Below are 22,139 nucleotides of genomic sequence, written 5' to 3'. Positions count from 1 at the left end.
GCTGATGTAGCTTGTCAGTAATGCTTTACCCACCACCAGGTGGTCCAAGAACAGCATTTCTGCCCCATATAAATTACTGCAGCTGGCACGACCATCCAAAACTAAAGTGGCCTTCATAGAACTCATACATTTTTTGCTTTCTCAACAATGTCACAGATTATGATTAAGTTTAAAGGTTTGGCTGTGGCTCAGAAGGTAAAGCAGGCTATCCACCAATCAGAAGGTTGGAGGGTCGATCCTTGGCCCCTCTAAGTTATGTATCTTTGGGCACCCTGAGTTGCCCCTGATGCATTCGTATGTGAACATTAGATTAAAAGTGCATTAGAGGTGGGAATCACCATACATCCCATGATACGATATTATCACAATACTTAACGCACGATACGATATTATTGCAATTTTTTTTAAATATTTTGCGATATTCAGATTCTGTACATAAAGGTAAACTTTATCAATATTCATTTTATCTAATATCAAAGTCTCACACTCAGTCTTTCTCTCATTTCAGTCAGTTTTATTGTTGACAAACTGAACGGCTTGTATTATAGTCTAGTCCAACTTAACTGAATGCAACCATCTGGTACAATTATAGCTATTCTGAACTATGCAACTTATGAAAACTATGCAGCCCATTCAGCAACTGAATAATTTGAAAGTAAATTAAAACAAAATATAATTTTACATTAAATAAAAAAGTTTTAAACTTAATTAAAATAAAACATGTCTTAAATTAAAATAAGTAAACTGTCATGTTTATTGCTGCCAAAAAAAAGTTAAACACATTTGGACAGTGAAGGAATGTCAGGATTCTTGCTCAGAAAAAGGATCAACATGCTCTGAAGACAGAGTTCTAGTCCCCAAAAACCTTGTTTGCAACAAAATATCGATTTCTGCTGTCCCTGTATCGATACATTATTAGCAAACAAAATATCACGATACTACACAGTATCGATTTCCCCCCCCCACCCCTATTATGTATAGAAAAAAGCACTTGTATAATGACTGGGTAGCAAACGCTTTATTTTTGAAGCAGGGTTGTTTTAGAGGCAGGTTTTTATTTCTAATCCCTTGTGTTTGAAAAGTACCATCCACTGCAGCAAGATGTTTACTATAATTTCTGCTTCAGAGTTGGACATTTTCACACTGACGTCCATGGGGATTGACTCACTTTCGGAGCTGGCCCCTAGTGGCCATTGGCGGAACTGAAGTTCTTGGAACTTCAGCACTGGCAGATGTGAACACATCACTTAGTAGGTGAAAGGGCAGAATTGTCAGTCCTGTGATGAGTAGATGATCTCACAACATCCACAGAGGTGTCTTTAGAAGAAACACTGACAAGGATTACTTCTATTTTGAAACCACCTCTAATCATTTTCACTCTAGTTTTAAGAACAATCTCAGACAGTTTTTTTATGCAAAGCATCCATAAAGCACCTACAGGCCTGTATTTAGTGCCAAGGTTACTGAGGATAATGAGTATGGCTGCCACCTGATGACTTAGTAGCTTCTGCTAAACAGACTCCTACCTCCTCGAGCAAGTGCTAAAGGCTAAATAAAGACTGCACGTTCGTGTTGCTTAGCAATGCTGCTGTACTTTAAATCACTAAAGTGCCACTCGATTCTCCGGTTTTATTTTCAAAACCCACACAAAGATTTTCCTGAAATAATAATGAAAACATGCTGCAGGAAACGTGTTGCTCTATGGTAACAACGTGAGCGCTGAAGCTGCGGTCTGTGTTTGTGGCGTGTTATGGTTCAAGCTGGTGATCCAGACAGATAATTTGACAGAGACTCTCCTCCAAGGTTTTTGCTTCCTCCCTTTTAACTTGGCCATCACCCCCGCTTCCTCATCTATAATTCACACAGGCAACCTACCTCCCTCCCCCCCACACACACAAACCTGTTCATACACAATCCCTCAGGCCACACGCAAACACGGGTATGTTTAATGCATCAAAGTCGCTATAGGAGTTCAAGGTGAAATCCATTCTGTAATATGCGCGGATACTGCACAAAGAAATAATTCAAGACAACTTTACAGGGAGTCTTTAATCCCCAATAAGTACTGCAAACTATGAGATTAGGCTTTGCACTTCTTTAACGTTCCTCTACATCATGTTGGTGTCGATAACCATTTCACATTTGGCATTAAACGCTTACGACTTGTCATTATCTTTCCATCGCCGCTGTGTAATTACCTCAGTGATTCATTTCGCCTTATTCCAATCACGACTCTCCATCTAGTCCTGAATTCTTTTATTCTGCAGGAGACTTGTAATCAGTGCAATCACACAGTGGTAAAGAGAGAGAAGGAAGGTGGCAGTTTTCGAAACTACAGAAGAGGTGAGCATCAGTGATCCCTGTGAAAACTATTAATGACTGTAGCACCAGTTTGGAGATGAAAAGGTGTACCTGAATGTTTTTTCTTTGTTAAGCCACTTAACACTGACCTGTGAATCGTCCAAGCATAAAAAGCCCCTTTTGTTAAAGAAACCATTTCTTTTGTTGAATTTATGAAAAAAAAATGTCAAAGATTACACAGTTTGACAGGTAAAATAGTATTTTTGCACCAACAAGATGATTCCCAAAGAGCTATTAGTTGAAAACCTGACATATCTCAGCATGGTGTGCAGTGTGTCCTTAAAAATATTTGAGTAAACTGGATGAAATAAGTATTGGACCTAATAAACTATCTATAGCAGATGATCAGTAGCTAAAAGTTATACCCTGGTGAAACAGGAAAAAAAATCCAACAATGACCTGACACAGGACCTGAGAGATGCATCTGGACTTCCAGGTCTGATGGAGTGATGAATCCACATTTTTTGGTTCAAATCATTGGCAGTATGTACAGAGGAGGACAGGAGAGCGGTACAACAGTGAGCGTCTACAGCCATCTGTAAAACATGTTGGAGGGGCTGTCATGGTTTGATGTGCATTTCAGCCAGCGGTGTTGGAGATCTTGTCAAAATTGGTGGAATTATGAACACAGAAAAGTACCATCACTTTTTGATCCACTGTTAAATACAATCTGAAAATCATCTGATTGTCAGCAGCTCAACTTTTCAGCATGACAATGATTGCAAACACACAAATACAGTAAAAGCATGGAACACTATAATGGATCGGCCTCCCCAGAGCCCAAATCTCAACATTATTGAAGCAGTGTGGGATCTTGTTGACAGAGAACAGAACAAAAGGCAGAAACATCCAAAGAAGAGCTTTGAATGTCCTTCAAGAAGCCTGGAGAACTATTCCTGAAGACGACTTAAAGAAATGACAAGAAAGCTGCCTAAGAGAGTTCAGACTGTGCTGAAGAATAAAGGTGGTCCCACCAAATATTGACTTTCAGGCACATTAGAGTTGTACAAACTCTGTTTTTTGCCTTATATATTGTATTTGCATGTATGTTTGCACATGTTCACAAAATATGAAGAGCACATTACTGCTGTCTTAACTTTATTAATATCAGAGAGAAAAGAAACATAGGCGATGACAGGGAATAAACCAAACAACTGTAGATGGTATCTGTCTTCTACATAAGTCTGCAAACTTGTTTTAGCTTATGACGGTTGGACCAAAGCTTCATTACAAGTTTCACATGACTGTGAATTATGAGGTGTGAAAATACAGCATTAGTTTGGCTCTAATTTTAGCATAGGGGGTGTCACAGATAAATTTGTGGGTCATACTATAATTTAGAAAGGCCTTTCTTTTTCTAGTTCACAATTTCATCAGAAATTAATTATTTATCCTGAGACTCTGAATTCCCATTATTCCCAGTAGTGTTTTTTTTACTCTAAATGAGTACTTAAAGTTATTTTTATTAAGAGCCACATACATTAACAAAGTAGTTTATTACGTGCTTTTTAGTGCTTTCAAATGGTCATAAACACAGTCACACAGTCATGTCTAAAGGTGCAATAAGGTGTATTTTTATCCACACTTTTAACTTTGGGTAGATTTTTGTGGGAAATGGTAAAAAGTAAACAGTGAGTGAGAACGAAACTTAAAGGGAGGTCTTAGATGAGTATCCCAGTCAAATTTGTGTATTGTTTGGTTGTTTTCCTGGAATGAATTGCATAATGTGACGTTAGTTATCATCTGACAGCAAAACTTACAGTTATTTGATCTCAGTTAGCTGCTAATGTAACCCAGTGAAACCTGAAATCCACAGCAGGTAGGCTGAAATGTAAAATTTGCTTTAGCTCACACTTAATTAACTTATCAATTTCCTTTGACTTCCCCTACAGTTGTGGTATATCTGCAAACCACTCTGCAACCCACCTTCACCCCAGTTCCTCCTTTTACGCTGCATGACTCAGTGTTCTGTCTTACGTCACTGATGCCTGTTTTGTGTTGTACCCGGGATGTTTGTGTTGCTTCCTGCACAGAGCCAAGCTGCTAAATAAAAATTGCAGAAGGAAATACCGATCTACTTTTGACAGTTCCTGACTGAAACATTTATCTTAAGACGGCAACACAGCCAAAACTCTGTTCTCTCCACTTTCCCTGTGGCTAAACAACAGACTTGTTTTACAGGAAACCAGTAGGAAAGTGTAGACCTGTAAAATCCATGCAAATCTCTCTTTGTCATAATTTGAAATGTTAAAAAGTCACACAGGGAGGTATCACTGTACAGTGTGTGCAGGAGTCAGCCAGAAGAGGACTCAGTGGACCCAAGAGAAGATGCTTCGGAGCAAATTTCACTGGAAAAATAGGGCATCGTGGAATCCAGCTCTTTAAATGCATCCATTAAGTCTGATCCTTGAGTCAGGAGCCCCAGAGAAAAGTAATATCCTGTTTATGACAAGAAACAACAGGAAATGTGGTTTTGATTATTGGATTTAGTTGCTGCAATAGCATGCTATTAGCATGAAAAAGAAGCTAGAAAATTTCCCATGTTTAGACTGACTACAACAAGTAACCACACAGTAACATGAGCTTTATAATGGATTGGCTCTTTTACTCACTGTTGAAGTACAGCAGAGAAGAGCATAAACATACATGCTTCCTACGTGTAATGCTCTCTGCCCTTCACATGACCTAAAAGCTTAAACATGTGCTCGTAGCACTTTCTCCTCTGTAAAGCAGGAAGGACCAGGTGCGGGTCTTCGTGTCTCCAAGACGACAGCTGCAGTTAACAGCGAGGACAGGTGGCTGAACTGATCTATATGCATTCACAGTATGTATATATGGAGGTTTTTAGTGGCCTTGGAGCATTACAAGCACATTCATCAATCAACACGTTAGCACAGCGCCACCCGAAATGGTGCCCGGAGGCTGCGATTTCATTACTTTCACCCTGAGGAATGCAAAGAGAGTGAAAAACATTTAGGAAGAAGACTGCAGTTGTTACGCAGACATTTCTGGTTAATCCTTGAAGCTTTTTAAAGTTTCCTTGATGGAAATATGCAGCTGAGACATAAGCTAGCCGCCAATGTGAACCTCTGCGATGATAATATACAGGAACTATTTAGTTCTTAGTTTGTGTTATAAAAGCTACTCTGAACATCTTAAATGTCTTAAATGTCGCCCATGACAAATATATATCTACATTACTGTGCAAAAGTCTTGAGCGACACCTAATGTCTTTATATTTTCTTGCACTTGTTTGGGTAAATCACACTTTTATAGCAAAATATAAAGAATATAAAGTGAATTTATAAGTATAAACTAAAACTAAAATAACAAATAAAAAGTGAAATGAGCAAACACAATCTAAAAGTTAACAGAAACTGAATAAAACTGAAAATGATCATGTAAAGAGTTACATTACAAAACTATTAAACTTTAAACTAATGACTTACGCTGCTTTCTAAATCTGAGCGCATCTGAGGTTAAAAGGAAACTTTAATCTAAGTAAGATTCTGCTCAAGTCACTGAAATGGTCAGAAATTACAAAGCACACGCACACCTGACACCGTTTGAAGCTCAATGCTGTACACATTTAGTCTCTGGGTTTTATTACCTGTTGTTACTAAGCAGCTACCTCACCTTGCTCCTTTTTATCTGCACCCAGACACGTGTCAGAAAAACCTATATGTCCTGTGCTGTCTCGACTGTCTCAGGCTTTCAAATGAGACGTCCTTTTCTCCTGTAATCATCTCATGAGGAGAAGATGAAACTGTCGGAGGTGGTTATTGTTGGGAATAACACTTCTGGTCAATCTGATTGCCCTAAAACTTCAACTAAAGCTGATTAAAAACTGCACCTCTTGAAGCTTCTGTTATTTTTAGCCTTTAACCTCATGCGAACTGAGATGAATTTTGCAAATACATCAAGTTCTGTTTTCTTTAAATCGTCCACCCAACACCCAAACTGACGGGATGCTACCTCATGTCATTGGCCTCCTCTGGGTGTTTTCCACTATGCAGCATCATCCCGCATTCCTCAAATACACTACCAGTCAGTTCACCGGCTCTGCTGCAGTCTTCCCCCCTCCTGCCCCTGAAATGACAAACTGTCTCCTGTGGCTCACCTCCTCTTACAGCTTTGGCATCTAGCGTCATGCACATCAAGTATCACTTGTCAACACTCACTTCAGGGCTTCCTGTCAAAGTCAAGGGACTCCCGTGTTCCTGTCTCCAACACTTTGCCTCTTCAAATTATCCACAGCACGCATTAATCTCTGACAGGGAGGTATAAAAACACTGCAGCCTGAGAGGCAGATGTTGAGAAACGCTGGGCGACTACAGCAGCTCCTGTGCCAGCTGGATAATCAGCCTAGAATTTATCTCCCCCCCTAATGATTAAGAACCTGATTAAGAAGTTCGGAAAAAGTTGCATTTTGTATTGTTAAATACCCGGGCTCAATATCCCTGCAATTTCGGATTAAATCTACAGTTTAGGCATATTTTTTTTGCAGTTGAAGATGTCATGAAGAGAAAACAGTGCCTTTCTTTTCTGCGCTTGACTTCGCTGTGGCACCTACATTTATCTCCGCTGACTAACAGCAGCGAGAAGCAGGGTGGTGTTGACTCTTTCTCTCTCCCACTCATTTTGCCCTTCAAGCATGGCAACAGTTGGTTAACTGCCTGCTGCGCCCTATTCCGAAGGCACGGGCTTGGCAGAACCGGAAGAGGGATGCAGGAGGAGGGAGGAGGGGAAAAAAAGGGAAAGAGAGGAGAGGAGGTGCTGGGTGATTGGGGGACAAGCTGTGACCCCAACAACAAGGACAGAAAGAGGGCGCATCCGCCCCCCTCGTCCTGCCCGCCTCAGCCCTGGCTTGTCATCCCAAGTTGGTCCCAGAAAGCAGACAGCTCGCCTGAGAGCTGCCCAGCAACCGTGCGAGCAGACGGAGACAGAGATAGGCGGAGAGAAAAGGGGATTCAGGGAGGGGAGCGAGGGGGCGTCATGCCACTATAGATATGACAGACATTGCGGTGACTTCTAGCACGCAGTTATACATGCGTAACGTTGGCGAGACGGCAGAAACAAAAGTAGGAGGGTGGCACAGCGGTGTGGTGGTTAGCAGCGTTGCCTCACAGCGAGAAGGTTCTGAGTTGCTGTGTGTTTGCCCTGTGATGGACTGGAGACCTGTCCAAGGACTACATACATATAAATATATATACATAAATATGTGAGTCACAGGCCTACGTCCATCTTTCATTTACAGTGAATACTGCAACCTGCCCGAGGCCAACTGTCCACTATAAAAAGTAAGGGAGGAAAAGGCTTCTTACATATAAACACCGGTGCATGCCGTTACACGCCCATGTTACAGTACTGTCTGCCCTGTTGGTGCTGCTGGCAAGAAATGCATAGTAGATGTTGTTTAGTTTTAAAAAATACCAGTTCATTTTTGTCAGTTGCTGTTGCTCAACGACAGGATGGCTTCATTTTATCTGATATAGATAAGAACCTTCTTGGTCTTAAGATGAACCTGTGTGCCAAGATCGGTTGCTCAACTCTTAATGATATGGGAGGAGTTTGTGGACAAAGAAACAAACCAACACACAGAGAAACAGCGATTTGGTGCATTACGGTGAGATTAAGACTATTAGAAGTTTGTTTAACTACTAAGTGAATATGGAGTGGTTTATTGTCCCCTCGGATGGTGCCACAACACGAAAGAACAAAACAGATAAAAGCAGGAGGCGGAGGAATAAATAGTAGAAAGGACAAAAAGAAAGGAAAAAGAAACAGAAAAGATAGAGTGGGAGAAAAAAAAGGGCGCTACATCGCCACCTGCTCCAAAAGTCGATCGAGCCGTCAGCAAACTTGTGACAGCCAGCTCAGCCGGCGCTGACAGGCAGCGTAATGCATCCCGCGGTCTCGCTCGGCTTGGTGTCGCTCGCACTGAGAAACCACCAACAATCTGTTGGCTATGAGTCGCTAACCGCCAACGGCCGCATGCCATCACAGCTACAGCCTCTAAATAGAACCCAATCAGCATTGTTTCCAAGTGAAATAAAGTATAAAAAAATCAGGAGATCAGGCTTTTATCTCGGTTTCGCACACACAGGCACACAGCAGCAGCAGCAGCTCACCCTGAGTGAACCGTGGTGGCTGAATAATCAGGGGTGTCTAGACGGAGCACGTCACAAAGACTAAAGGTCATCAAACCAGAGGAACAACAGCCCCTGGCTTATCACAGCATCACTTTTTTCATATTCGCCGTCCTTCGAATATGTCAGCAGCAAATATTCTCAATCTGTGCCAAACAAAAGAGAATGATACCCAGGGAGATGCTGATTAGAGATCATACACACAATCAGACAAGGAAGAGGAGAAGAAGAAAGAAAGAAAGCCGGCACTTTTTCTCTTGAGAATTTTCCTTTTTTCCCCCAGCCTGTATAATACTGAGCATGCACATCATATTTGTAGCTGTAAAAGCAGCTAGAAAGGGACTATATAATATAATACACAGCATCTTACCTGGTGGGGCAGTTATTCCAGCTTTTTGTCTGCAAAGAGGACACAAGGGGGAGGGGGCAAGGCAGCGGCTTCTGCAGAGAAAGAGAGAGGAAAAAGAAAAGAGATGAAGAGGTGAGAAGAGGAGAGAGCAGGAGTCAGAGGGGCAGCGCCACGCAGACGAAGAGATGCCTTATTGTCAGCAAGCGGAGCTGGCGAGCACGCCGCTGCAGATTACGCACTCCCTCTCATCCACACACACAGAGGACCGGCACACTGCCTCACAAAGATCTCCCCTTCACCAGCACGCACACACACACACATACAGATAGTGCTGCAGACAAGCCAGTGTCTGCATTACATTGGGGTTGGGTGGAGAAAAGGGGAGGGTGGAGATGTACACAAGAAATGTGTGTGTGTCAGGGCTACATTAATTCATCTTTGAAAGGGATATGAAGCTCATCAAACCCCCAGAGGGAATTAAGTTCCAACATAAAAGACCATCTCCATCCAAGAAATTTCCAGAAGTGCGTTTCATTCTCTTCCCTGTTTATCTCAGCCCTACACATTACAAATGCATGAAACATTTTAACATGACAGTATCTCTGTGTGTGTGTGTGTGTGTGTGTGTGTGTGTGTGTGTGTGTGTGTGTGTGTGTGTGTGTGTGTGTGTGTGTGTATCGTATGTACAAAGGAGGGGTGCAGGGTTTGCCCCTGTGGTGAATAATTGCTCTGTCCTGGTGCTCATTTGCAGGCATGGCCAAGTGCAGCAGCAGCAGCACCGAAACAAAGACAGCGAAGGGGAACCGGAGGGTGAGGGGGGGGATGTCTGTAGACTGCAGAGGCCGGACCAGCAGAGCAGAAGCACACACAGCCCGGTTTCACCAGGCCTCCGACCTCAAACCACATGAAATGAAATATATTTAGAGTGCAGAGGCTAACAATGGTCTCGGGCCAGTAATCCATCACGTGAGCTACTAGAGATGTCAAAGATGTTAATAAATACAGGGATTATGAGCCGAGCGCTGGAGTGGCTAAAAGACTGAGTGAGTGCAAATTTGAATAATTGGAAGGGTGAGTGGATTTAATGAAACAAACGACAGGTTCAGATTTTTTTCTTGGTCAGAATTTGTCTCACTCAGGTCACCGCAAAAAGAACCAATGACTTCCCATTTATAACGTGACTCTGATATGCGTCATAATTAGGAATTAGCCTCAACCACACACACCTAGAGACTGGTTGGCAACCCCTGGACAACCCCTGGTTGCTAGGGAGTGATGCTTATTCCCTGACCTGAGTGCAGCCAGAACCTCGTAGATTTGAAACAGAAATTTAGGAATTCCTTGACAATGTCACGGTTCTGGGTCAGTTTGACCCAGTATTTTGAGTTTATGTTTTGGTTTAATTTTGCATCAGGGATTGTTCTCTTGTGTTAATGATTATGATGTTTATTATTAGAGTTTCATGTTTCTGTTTATTTGTGTTAAGGATTTGTTCTCGGTTGTATCTCACGTTTAGTTTAGTTCAGGTTCCATGTGTCATTCTCTGTCTGTCTCTCAGTGTCAGGTCTGCGTCTTGGTGTAGTGTTCTCGTTTCCTGTTTTATTGTGAAGGTCTGCGCCTCATGTGAGTGTGTTCAGTTTTACCTCTGTCTCGTCTTGTTGATTATTCCCAGCTGTGTCCACCACCTGTGTGTAATTCCCCTGTGTTTCTCTGTGTGTATTTAAGTTTGTGTCCTCTGTCTTTGTAGTTGCTGGTCCGTCTGCGTATCCACCATGTTTCATCCGTGTGTTCCCTGTTGTCATCATCATGTACCATCGTCTTCCTTCCTTCCTTCCTTCCTTCCTTCCTTCCTTCCTTTATGTTCAGGTTCGTGTTCTTGTTCTTGCTCTGTAGTTTAGTTGTCCCAGTATAGTTTAGTTCTCCATTTTGCCGTTTGCCTCTCCATATTTTTGTGTTCAATAAATCACCTTCACACCTTCACGACTGCCTGCACTTGGATCCTCTTTTTCCTTTTCCACATGGCTCTTCTCACTCGCTGTGACAGACAAATAGTTACAGACTTGCTGCAGTGCAGCAGTTTAAGTACAAAATGACAGCCTTGCTATTCAGCCTTTAATAAAGGAACATAACCCAAATACAACCAGTTGCCAACCAGTTGAATTGAGTGTCAAAGACGAGTAACGCTCACCTGCGTAGACAAACTCACACTGACTGCAACAACGTGACAGCCTGTGTTCATAAATTACGTGGCAATTATGTGTGAACCTTCATCAGTGTGAGAGCGACTGCAGTCACTTTGAATCAGACTGTGATTGTTGCCTTCCTCAAGGTAATCTGTGCAATCACCATCCATCCAAAGTGGTTGCCCAGAGGCCAAGAGTGGTTTAACTCTGGGCAGCCAGGCGGTTGCTGGTTTCTGATAGCAAAATATTCAGTTTAATAACGAGGTAGCCACCAGTTGCAAGGAGGTTGCTGCCCCATTTTTACTATAGCGTGACCGAGTCTTTAGCTAGTAATCATGGGAGCGCATTCAAAGACTAAAGACTTGTTCTCATAATATCCAACCGCACATCCATTGCTTCTAATCGCAGACGATAACGTTAGCAACTTGCTAGCAAATATAGGAGCATTTACTGTCTAATGATCTGGAGTTTGTGGAGACCAAGCCTGAGCTAAGCTTACAGTAAACAGTAAACAGTCAATCTTTGATACAGGGTCTTGACTTTGCAATATAAAATCTAAAATGTACAAGTTTACAGTTTCTATAAGATGACCAAAAAAAAAATGCTATAAAAAGTTGATGGTCTTTATTCTGAACATAAGCATTTTTAAAGGACCTGCCCTTTAAGGAGCCAATAAATTAAGCCATTAAAGTAAAACCAGTACAACCACATTGATGTCAAGAGACACTCCCTGACATGATCGCCAAACCTTGGAGGCCAGTGAGGTTGATGTGAAGCTGAATCACAAAGGACAGAGTCATTACGGTTTCCAAAACCACTTTAGAAGTTAGAGGCTGTGCTCCTTCCACATCCTCTCTTAGTCTCCAATGTGAAAAATTATGATATCAGCAATACATACTGGCCACCCTGCTCTCTGAAGATTTTCTATTGGTAATTGAAAAACCAATATCGGTCGACCACAAGCAGAAAGAGCCATCAGCATGAGGCTATAATCAACCTGTCAGCATCGAGGTCTGGATCAAGTTTAAAGAAAACAAATGAGACATTTAAAATGACAGCTGAAAAATAATCTCAGTGTCAAATTAAAATATGAGCTCATATTCAGATTTCACCTCTTCGGGAGGGTTCGGTGCTCATCATGAGCCGAGCAACAAAGCAGATCCGTCAGAGTCTGAAGTCCAGAGAGACGGAAGAGATAAGGAGAAAACTGGATGGATGGAGAGACGAACAGAAGGAATGAAAGATTGGGGGAGGGAGGCTCAGACGTCCCTGTCAACGCCTCCAGCCTTTAAGGAGGTCGTGCCAGCACCGATTAGAGACCAAGCCTGGACCGAAGCTGCAGAGCCAGCTAGCACAGTCCGGTAACATCTAATCTCCCAGAAAGCAGATGTCGGTTGCGCTAACGCCAATATGCCACAGCCGAACTGTCAACAAGACACAGCGACAGGCAGATCACTCGTCATGTTGTTCACCCTGTGTTTAAGCCGCACACGTGGTTGGTAAAACAAATCAGTGCAAACAGACCTCAAATCTGCAGACTGATCCAACATTATGTCGATCTCACTGCACTGTTGGAAGCACAGGTTGGTCAATGAAGGTTGTGTTTGGCTTCTGTAAGGGCAGGGATAGCTCAGTAGGTAGAGTGGTGGCCCCATGATCGGAAGGTCGGGGGTTCGATTCCCCTGAACGGCTACCCTGAGGTACCCCTGAGCAAGGTACCGTCCCTACACACTGCTCCCCGGGTGCCCAGTGGGTGCCCAGTGGCTGCCCACTGCTTCACTGAGTGAATGGGTTAAATGCAGAGAGGGATTTTCCCCACGGGGACCAATAAAGTACACCTTCTTCTTCTTCTTCTTCTGTAAGACTGGGACAGAGCCAAGTCATCATGATCTGGCTTGGCCGAACTGATCACCGTGACTTCTGTGCAATCACCCCGGGCTCCTTCAGCTAGACGTGGATGATTTGGTCCTGTATGAAGAGCTGCTGGATATCCCTGGACAACACCCAAATCATCACAAGAATAAGGCTGGAAGAAAAGTCTTTTAAATAATGTAATTTCAAGATGTACCTCCTCTGATCGAGTCTCTAACTCTTGCCTTTAAAGCAAACACCTGCCAGATTGGAAGCTGAACGCACACATACACAGACAGGGATGGATTAGCACTTGAGGGAGGTTCTAAAGCAAATCACTGCAGTGTGAACTAATTCAGCATCATCTGCTTCTCCAGGATAGCAACCAGCTGCTGACTATTACTGGAACTGATATATATACAGACTTGCCTGAGTACCATCATAAGATACCCAAAAGATGACAACTCATCTTCTGAAAGCATGAGGAAAAACAAAATGCAGCACTAGCACAAATTACGTTTGGCTGAGCGAGCAAATTTACTGCAGGTGCTTCGAGGACAAAACAGCAGCGATGGCAGCCTCGGTGCTTCAGTGTCATTAGGGCTGTGATTGCAGCTCCATTTTATTTTGTATAACTCGGACTGCTGTAGCTTATGAGAGTGCTGAGAGGAGTTAATATGAATGCAGATATCGATTAAAGATTACAGCGAGTGCTTTGGGAAAATAAGGTCAAACAAGTGTGAGATAAAGGGAATGTGGAAAGCTAATCTTAGGTTTAGATGTTCCATCGATGTTTTCTGACATTTTAAAGGTTATGAGATGAATCAGGATAACAAATGGCAGCTTAAAGAGGCAGAGAAATTTTTTATTACGGCACATCTATAAAGCTGTGTAATGCAACAGCTAAGATGTCTGATGCAACTTGGTCAGACAGATTACATCCATCAAGGCGAGGCTATAATCTCCTGTGATTGGTTGTTTCACTGTCCGGAAACGTTGGAAAGAGGTGGCATAGCAGCTACATGGGTCAGTTTGGAAAATGTTATTTTATTAATCAGGAGTCCTGAAACTGCAATTTTACACCCATGAAATTGCAAGTGGTTCCAACAAGCATCTACTGTAAGGACTGGTTTGTAAAAAAAAAAAAAAAATCAAACAACAGTCTCAAAGCTCTTTGTCCAAGCAAGAGCTCAAACCTCAAAGTCATCAACATTACTTACAAAAAAATGTAACAAACCCACACACTCCAAGGTATTTGTAAAGGCTTTTCAGCTTTGCTTCAACACAAACCTGCACGTTCACTGACTAATGACTGACGCTTTATTAGCAAGTGAGCATATGGTTTGATACTACAGTTAATCCTCTATTTTGAAACGTATAAACTAGTACGATTAAGATGTAAATTACTGAATATGATCCAAAATGAGGGAGTGCACCTATAAACTCAGCAGGATAGTGTTTAGAGAGGTCAAGACAAAAAGTCGTTTGACCATTTTTATTAATTTATCTTTTTTACAGCCACAGCTATCGCCATCTGGTGGCCTTGAGATAAAATGAATCTACATCTACAATATGTTTTATAAGGTCTATGGAGGCAGTTGACACTTGTTCTGTTATTTGTTCTTACAAAATTTATACAAACAGCATTATTTATTCATTGATAAAAATTTCCTCTAGAATGAATGGGAATAGAAGAGTTAAAAATGAAATAGTGGAAATACTTAAGTAAAATCCCAGTAGAGACGAACTCTTATCACAAAGAGAGTCACACTGGGTAAAAGAGTGCAAATTCCTCAATCAGGAGGGGAACTTCAGAGTGAAAGAATTTATTTCAATACGAGAGCAGTGATAATGATTTAGAGACTCTTTTATAGCCTGCCTGGCTCTGGAAGATGATCAGGTAAGTCTTCAGTCAATAACTAATCATAGCAGACACAACAATGCTAAAACCCTCAAGCCCAATCTAAGAGTCCAAGTCTTTTTAGTATTTTGGCCTGCTTTATAAAAAAACATAAAGGTTGCATTCATATGTTTCCTTGTTTCCTCTTACCATGTTAACTCCACGCTAATACTTTCACCCAGACGTGGACCTAATAATCGCCTGTGCTGGCACAGTAATGGCTGAGGATTGGATCACCGCTAGCATCAGCAGGACGGCGGGAGCAATCTCTTTCCAGCATGAGGCTGACGTCCAATTCAAACAACAACAACCAGAGATCACCAGTAACTTCGTCCACTGAGGATAATTATGATTATTACATTAAAGTCTCTCCTTTTAGTACAATATCAATTTGATTAACTTGCTCAAAGGTTTCTCTGGTTTTGAGTCTCACTCTGCTTCAAATTTGCCTATTGGACAAAAATTTTCTCTCCTATGTTTCTGCCAAGGCATTCACTTATTGATGTTTGCTCTAGGACGCTTTGATGTTAAGAGGTCAAAGGTGACTCTGTTCAGACCAAACATATGAGCTGATCCGCTCCATCCCTTAAGAGCCTTCTGTATATAGACACAACAGCGTGACTCACACAAACACCACTGCGTGACATCTTATCCGAGCCGTGTGCGCTGCAGACAGCATAAGAAGTCATTAGACATCCACTGATTTACCACAAAGACAATTATTCTGCACAATCCTATAGCTCACAAATGTTCCTTGCTTTATATTCATGTCTGGTAACATCCTAATTTCAGATTCCAACTATCTGCACTTCAGTTAAGATTTTTAGGTTACTCTGTTGCTGGTTCACACCATCCATCCATGTTCTGCCATTTCTCTGGGCCTGATATGGAGGGGCATCAGTGTTAGTACAAATGCTAAGACTTCCCTCTTCCCAGCAATAGTTTTCCACCAAGCTCCCTAGCCAGTCGAGAGACATAATCATAGCATGTCCTTGGTCTTCCCCATTCTCTTAGTGTTTGGACATACATTGAAAAAAATCACTCGGAAAGTGTTGAGGACCCAGCCTAGTCAGATACCAAACTACCTTTCCTGGGTGGCCTTCTTTTGCTGTATCTAAGGGTAAGCCTGGAGTCCCTTGAGACGCAGATCATTTCCATCACAACTCTTACCAGTTAGTGAGAGTAGGAAAGTACAGTATGAGTAAAAAATTAAACTTAAAAAAGGGGTTTTCTAAAATTCAGCACAAATTCATGTCTCTATCAGCATGCTTTGTGGACTTTCCAGTCAGCCTAGGAAACATAATAACATGGTTAAGCTTACAATGACAGCTTCAGTCATCAGCAAAGGTAACTCTACACTTAAAAGCCACAGATTCTGTCAGCAAAATGTTCAATTCAGCTGTTTAAACCTTTAAAACTTCAATCTCAAATTCCAATGCCCTGTTCAGGTCTCCTTGAGGAGCTTGACGTTTGCTCCCCACCTTATTCGCTTAGTCTAAACTCTGCAGTGAAGTACACCAGACACCAGTCAACACTTTAAGGGAAAAAAAGAAAAAAAATCTTGTCCTTCTGTTGAATTTAAGCCTTGACTGCCTAAAAGCTACTTCTGTCACCATCTATGCTTCTATGTAGTCATATATTGCTTTCTGACCTGCAGGAACATTTTCGTAGTTTCAGTGATTTTAATAGCTCTAGTACGGTCTCAACTCGCTGTAGGAGCAGAATGTCTCAGAAAACTGTTCTTTTGTGGTGTTTTTTAGCTGCTACTATAAAGTAGATACTTTATTATCATGAGAAGAGTCAAGCACATAAATACAAGAAACTATCACAGTCAAACAAATGTTTGCTTTTCCTTATATACTGCAGATAGCGGATACTCATATTAAATACCCAAATAACCACATGAGTTTTTAAGACAATGAATTAATTAATAAAACAAATTAATCTCTGTGAGTCAAAAGCTCAGGATGCAGACAGTGTTTTCTACTTTGAATCTGTGACACAAAGGGAAACCAGTGTCTTCATGCATTATTGTATGGAGACGGTGATAAATAGGATGGACACAGTCTGCTAATCAGTTTGTGATTGGATGTAGTCACAGTGGCAGTTACATGCAATCTGTTTGTGATATTACAGTGATGAACTGTGATGAAACAGTGAAAAACAAAAGTCTGTTGTTGTTTATATGCAAAGATATTCACATTAACTTCTTACATTCAGAGTCCAGCCACAAACTCATAGATTTTAACCAGAAATACTAAAAATAGTGACTATAAATAGTGACATAGTTGCTGCAGGATGCCAATTTATCTGCAAATTCAAAAAGGGGCTTGGGAGTCTTGTTTCTTTATTCCAAAGAGATGGGTCACAGACAAGCTGTACTCATCTGAACTGACTGACTCAGATTAATTGCAGCATGCTGGCAATTTGTCTGCATTTATAAATTAGACCAGTCCAATTCAGACCACAGCTGTCTGGACACTGGTTGCCTCTCGCCAGGTGATCTATGCATTCGCCCTGTGAAAGTGATACCCCAGAGGTTGAGGGTGTTGAATGTTCACTCTCTGACCAACCAGTTGATGGCTGCAACTACTTGCAGTTGGCTGCCAAATGCAAAAAAGTCACATCCAATCACCCAGCCATCACTGATTTTTTTCCAAGTCGTGAGGAGGTTGGCGTCCTATTTTTACTCTGTTGTGACCGAATTGTTTAAGGAAGGTGGCAGGGAGTTAAAATGTGACCCGAAGCATCAAGGAATAAGATAAATAAGGATTCTTTTGAATTGCGACTCTATTAGGGTCCAAAAATAGAAAGAGCTGGTGATAAGCAAAATCAATCCCCTTTCACATCTGCCTTAAATAATAAAATAAAACATAAAAAATGACCAACAGTGAAGACCAGGCCTTATTGAGCCAATATGAGGGTGAAAATAAAACATATTGACTTGTCAGAGCCAATTATAAAAATCATTATGAACCAAAGACTGACTATCGTCCCAGAGTTGCTAATATAATGTGAAAGCTAGGAGGAACAAAACATGAATAAACGAAGGCATGTCGTTCCCAGAGGACCTGTCTAATGGATGGTTACTTCCTGAATGCCTGTTTCATGCTCTGCAACATCAGTTATTCAGTCTAACAAGCTAAATGCTTTAATGGTTGGCATGAAAGCAGATTATTTTTCCCCTTGACAAACAGTAGAACATATCTTCCTCCACAAAGAGGGTGCCATACTCCTTTTACATCCACACACCAGATGAACTGTGATCCATTAATGTCTTAGGAAACTGTTTATTATATTGACACAGTCACCCTATCATTATTCAAAAGGCACAATTGCAAGAAGGTTGGTGAAAAGCTCTTGAGAGCATAAAAGCCTGAGTGGCTTGTCAAAGTGCAGCCGTACTTGTTTGCCGCTGCCAAGAGTAAATAGCAGGCGGTCCATTTGCCAAAAGAGAGCGTCAGACCATCTCAATGACTGGCTTGCCATTCATAACAAAAACCTCAAAATGTGTCCTGTAACTTACAGTGAGTGCGTGGGAATGTCCAGTCCTGTGCAACAGTTGGACCACCACAGGATAACATATCGAGTGTGATGGATTTTTCCCTTTACCACCCAGCAGGAAGGCCTCAGGGGGGTATATATTGTTCCATCATTCACATAATACATGCACACACACACACTGGCAGGCTAAAGATGGCCTGAGTGCGCTACTCTCGGACTGTCATTCCTCTCAGATATGAGCAGAGCACAGGAAATGCCTCAAATGTGAAATATGCCTCAGAGAGGCCAGTTTAAAACAGAGACGTGATTTGAGGAGAAAGAAAAGAGAGGAAGTGGAGGGGTGGGTGAAGGAGGCTGATGCTAAGACTGTGGGGGGAATTTAGGGGTTACACGCAGTCAAGTGTTTTTATGGACTTAAATAAATTTGTGCCTGTCTGAGGGCGTGTGCCTGCCTTACAATAAATGCTGTATATATTAACTGTCTGCAAGGTTTGTGCGAACACTCTAGCTTGCATGTGCCTGGCTTTACACTAACCACAGGGTGTAGCCGAAGGCTTTGAAGTAGTTCCTACACCCTGGGCTGAACTCTAACACAGGCTACTGTACAAGATCCTGTATTACCCCATGGAAAAATCACAACATGCTCTCTATATTCCCCTTGTAAAACTTCACTAGGCAGAAAAGGCTGAAAAAAGGGCAAAAAATAAAGTATAGGAAAACTGTGCATTTTTAAAAGAAGAGCCAATCACATTTATTTCCAAGCTTGAGATGGTAAATGGACTGTTATGGACTGTAGCTCCTTTCTACTCAGCTGAAAACTTAAAGCACTTTATACTACAAGTCTCATTCACCTTAATTGTATAGTGCTTTGATCTATGCCTAAGCTCTCAGCCTAAGTCACACACTCTCTCACACTCTGATGGAGGCATCAGGGGCAAGTCCGGATTCAATATCTTGCCCAAGGATGCTTCAGCGTGAGGACTGAAGGAGGCAGGGTTTGACTTTACCAATTAATTTTTTGTCTGACCAGAACAGCCGAACCCAAAGATATTTAATTGACTTTATATAAATCATACACTGTTATAAAGAGAGTAAACCTTGTGCATGCTAACAATAGCCAGAATGGCTTCAGGAGGTAAATCTGGATTTCTTCAAATTCAAATTCAAATTTTATTTTTCACACACACACAACCATACACAGTATGACATGGGGGTGAAATGCTTGTAGCTGTACAATGCCCGACCATTAAATGACAGAAGAAAAGTTTTACAATATTTACAAGTTAGTTTACTACAAAATTTACAAATTAACTTAGGAATTTACAGTAAAGAATGTGCAAATAGCAGAAGAGATTATAAAGATTAGAAATTATAGGAATTCTTCTTCTTCTGGTGAGTATTAGGTATGGAGCCTGGCCAGCGACACCCAGCAACCTTTGTGCGTATTACCCGACTGGCTGGCAAGTGATTTCTTGAGGTTACAGTTAGTAGCTACCGTGAAACTTGTCACAAAGAGGTATTCAGTGTTACACCGAGAACATTCTCAGAATATCTTTGATTGCACATTGTTGCAGTTTCCTGTATTGTATAAAGGCAACTTCTTTGATGCTATTCATCATCCAAGCTGAAGTGAAACTTGAAAACATGTGCTGTAGCCCGAAAACGATGAAGGTTCAAGGTTCAAGGTTCAAGGTTCTTTATTTGTCACATGCATAGTTATACAAGTATAACACACAGTGAAATGTAGCCTGACACACTCCTCGACATGTGCAAAAAAATGGGGGGTGGGGGGGGGGGGGGGGGGTGTAGAGGAAGAACATTATATATATAGTATATACATTGGGTGAATGTGCAGTAGTAGCATGAATGTTCATCTTTAAATTAAAAGCTGTGCCTTGATGTTGCAACAGATTGATTTGAAAGAGAATGTTCTTTGTTTCTAGTTTGCGTTGCACTTTTCATGGTTTCAATATCATTAGTTTGTAATTATTTAGAGACAAACTGGCATCTTCCATGAAACTACTGGTGACTGTTCGACCTGGAAAGCAATCCCAAAATTTTTAGTGCAGAATCGTATGCTGCTTTGTGACCACTTGTAGCGGAAGGCCACAACCTCCAGTGACTACTCGCCATCTGTTTGGTCTCCTTGCAAACGGTGGTTGCCAGATGGTCACCAACAGTTTTCTATGTCTGTTTGACTGAGCCCATAGCTTATCTGGAAACACAGGCAAATAAGTGACTATGGAATGTAGAAGCAGCTGGCTAACCTTGGCTGGCTTTCTAGCCAATCCTGTCAGAAACCAGATCAGTTTTCGTTTTTCGTCTTTCTGTGATGTGGTAGGAGCTGGTTGTTTGCTAACATTAGCATTAGCCAATGTGGAAGTGCCTTAAACCTGCATTTTAAGCTAATGACGGGGAAGCTTCACTGCTTTCCCAACCCTTTGCTGATGACTTTGGGGGATCAGTCGCTAGTTTGAGGTCAGTTTCAGGAGTTAATTTGATAAATGATGGCCCTTCTTTTGATTAGAAAAAAGTGAATCCACTGCTACTCATATTGGACAGATGACTGTTGAGCACTCAAAAGGCTTTCTTACTGCAAGTTTCATTCTTCCAGTCACACACACACACATTCATACAACATTGTTTATCTATGCTTTGGTTTGCCGTCCTGTTTCTAAACCCTGAGATAACTGACTTCAGGACTCGACTGACAAATAATTGATATCACACTGGCTAGAGCCATCTTGTATCGAGCCAATACTGCTGCATGCTGTTATTAGCAATGCTGTAGGGGAAGAATGGCATTTAGGCAAAATGCTTACGAGCAAGCATAAATGTCACATCTTTTTGATTTTGCAACAAATTCCACTTGAGTGACATGCCTCACAGAAATCAGTCGATCCGTGAAAGTCTAATCTTTTTTGGCACATTGGCAATTAAAAAGCACTCGGAGAAATGCTACAAACTGCACCTTAAAGAACTAAACTGCCTGTCACAGCAACCGTGCTACCTCAAAGCTCCAAACGTCTCTTGGAGAACATCGGCCTCAGGTGCTCATTTTCCAACTGAAGCCGTCTCTCTCTTCTGCTTTACCTGCAGGGTGTCTGAATGCAGCAAAGCAAGCAAATAATCAAGCAAACAGAACAAAGGTCAGAGATTTTGCACAAGACTTAAAGCGCGCACAGCAAAGGCAAACTAAATGGAAATGTGGGTGGCACAATGAATCAAACGTGCCAAAAGAGGGAAAAGTAACTTCCACTGTTGCTTCCCTTTGTTGCTCTGCATATGCCTTGAGTCTTTTACTAATAATGCAAACTCTCTGTGGATCATTTCAGGGGCAGATTACTAGCAAAGAAAAGTAGACAGAGGTAATTTGTAGCAGGGATGTCCCCATTTCAGAGCCTTTTACTGCTCAGGGGAGATCTAAACCTTGGCTTCCACATGCCATCTGTTCTAAATTAGCACCTACGCAGGGAGCGCTCAGATCTGGGCACCAGTGGTCAGACGCTGAGGTTTAGAGTCCTGAAGCTCCAACAGCACAGGACAGCACTAAGCTACTGGCAGAGAAAGAGTGAGCTCTTCTTTTTTCATGGTTTATATGCAAATAAGCAAGAGCAAATGAGCAGCAGAGGTCGCACAGTTGTTTGGACAACGTACCAAATGACTTCCTGAACAAGTTGCAGTTGAGTGCTGAGCAAGAATAATAAGGCAGATTAAGCACAAACACATAAAATTAAGTACACCAATAATCGATTCAGGAATGACTATTAGCAAGGCTTTTGGTGGACTGAATTATATTTAAGTCCAGATGTTGGCTTGTTTCTTCAGAGAGAAGTATGAGG

At 41.7% G+C, this 22,139-nt stretch overlaps 1 protein-coding gene across 1 annotated transcript in view; it reads right to left on the bottom strand.

Annotated features, from left to right (window-relative positions):
* The window catches only part of LOC146608108 (uncharacterized), a 77,937-nt gene that overhangs the window by 36,353 nt on the left and 19,445 nt on the right, over positions 1-22,139 (bottom strand). Inside the window, exon 2 of the mRNA XM_085347836.1 lies at positions 8,881-8,951. The gene's annotated coding sequence lies outside the window, so the exon portion shown is untranslated. The remainder of the gene's footprint in view (positions 1-8,880; positions 8,952-22,139) is intronic.

Source organism: Diplotaxodon limnothrissa, linkage group LG23 (assembly GCF_057381915.1).
Source record: "Diplotaxodon limnothrissa isolate DT_005_m linkage group LG23, D_limnothrissa_male_GT1.1, whole genome shotgun sequence".
Lineage (NCBI taxonomy): Eukaryota > Metazoa > Chordata > Actinopteri > Cichliformes > Cichlidae > Diplotaxodon > Diplotaxodon limnothrissa.
Note: the sequence above shows the minus strand (reverse complement) of the source record. Positions and strands in the feature narration are given on the sequence as shown.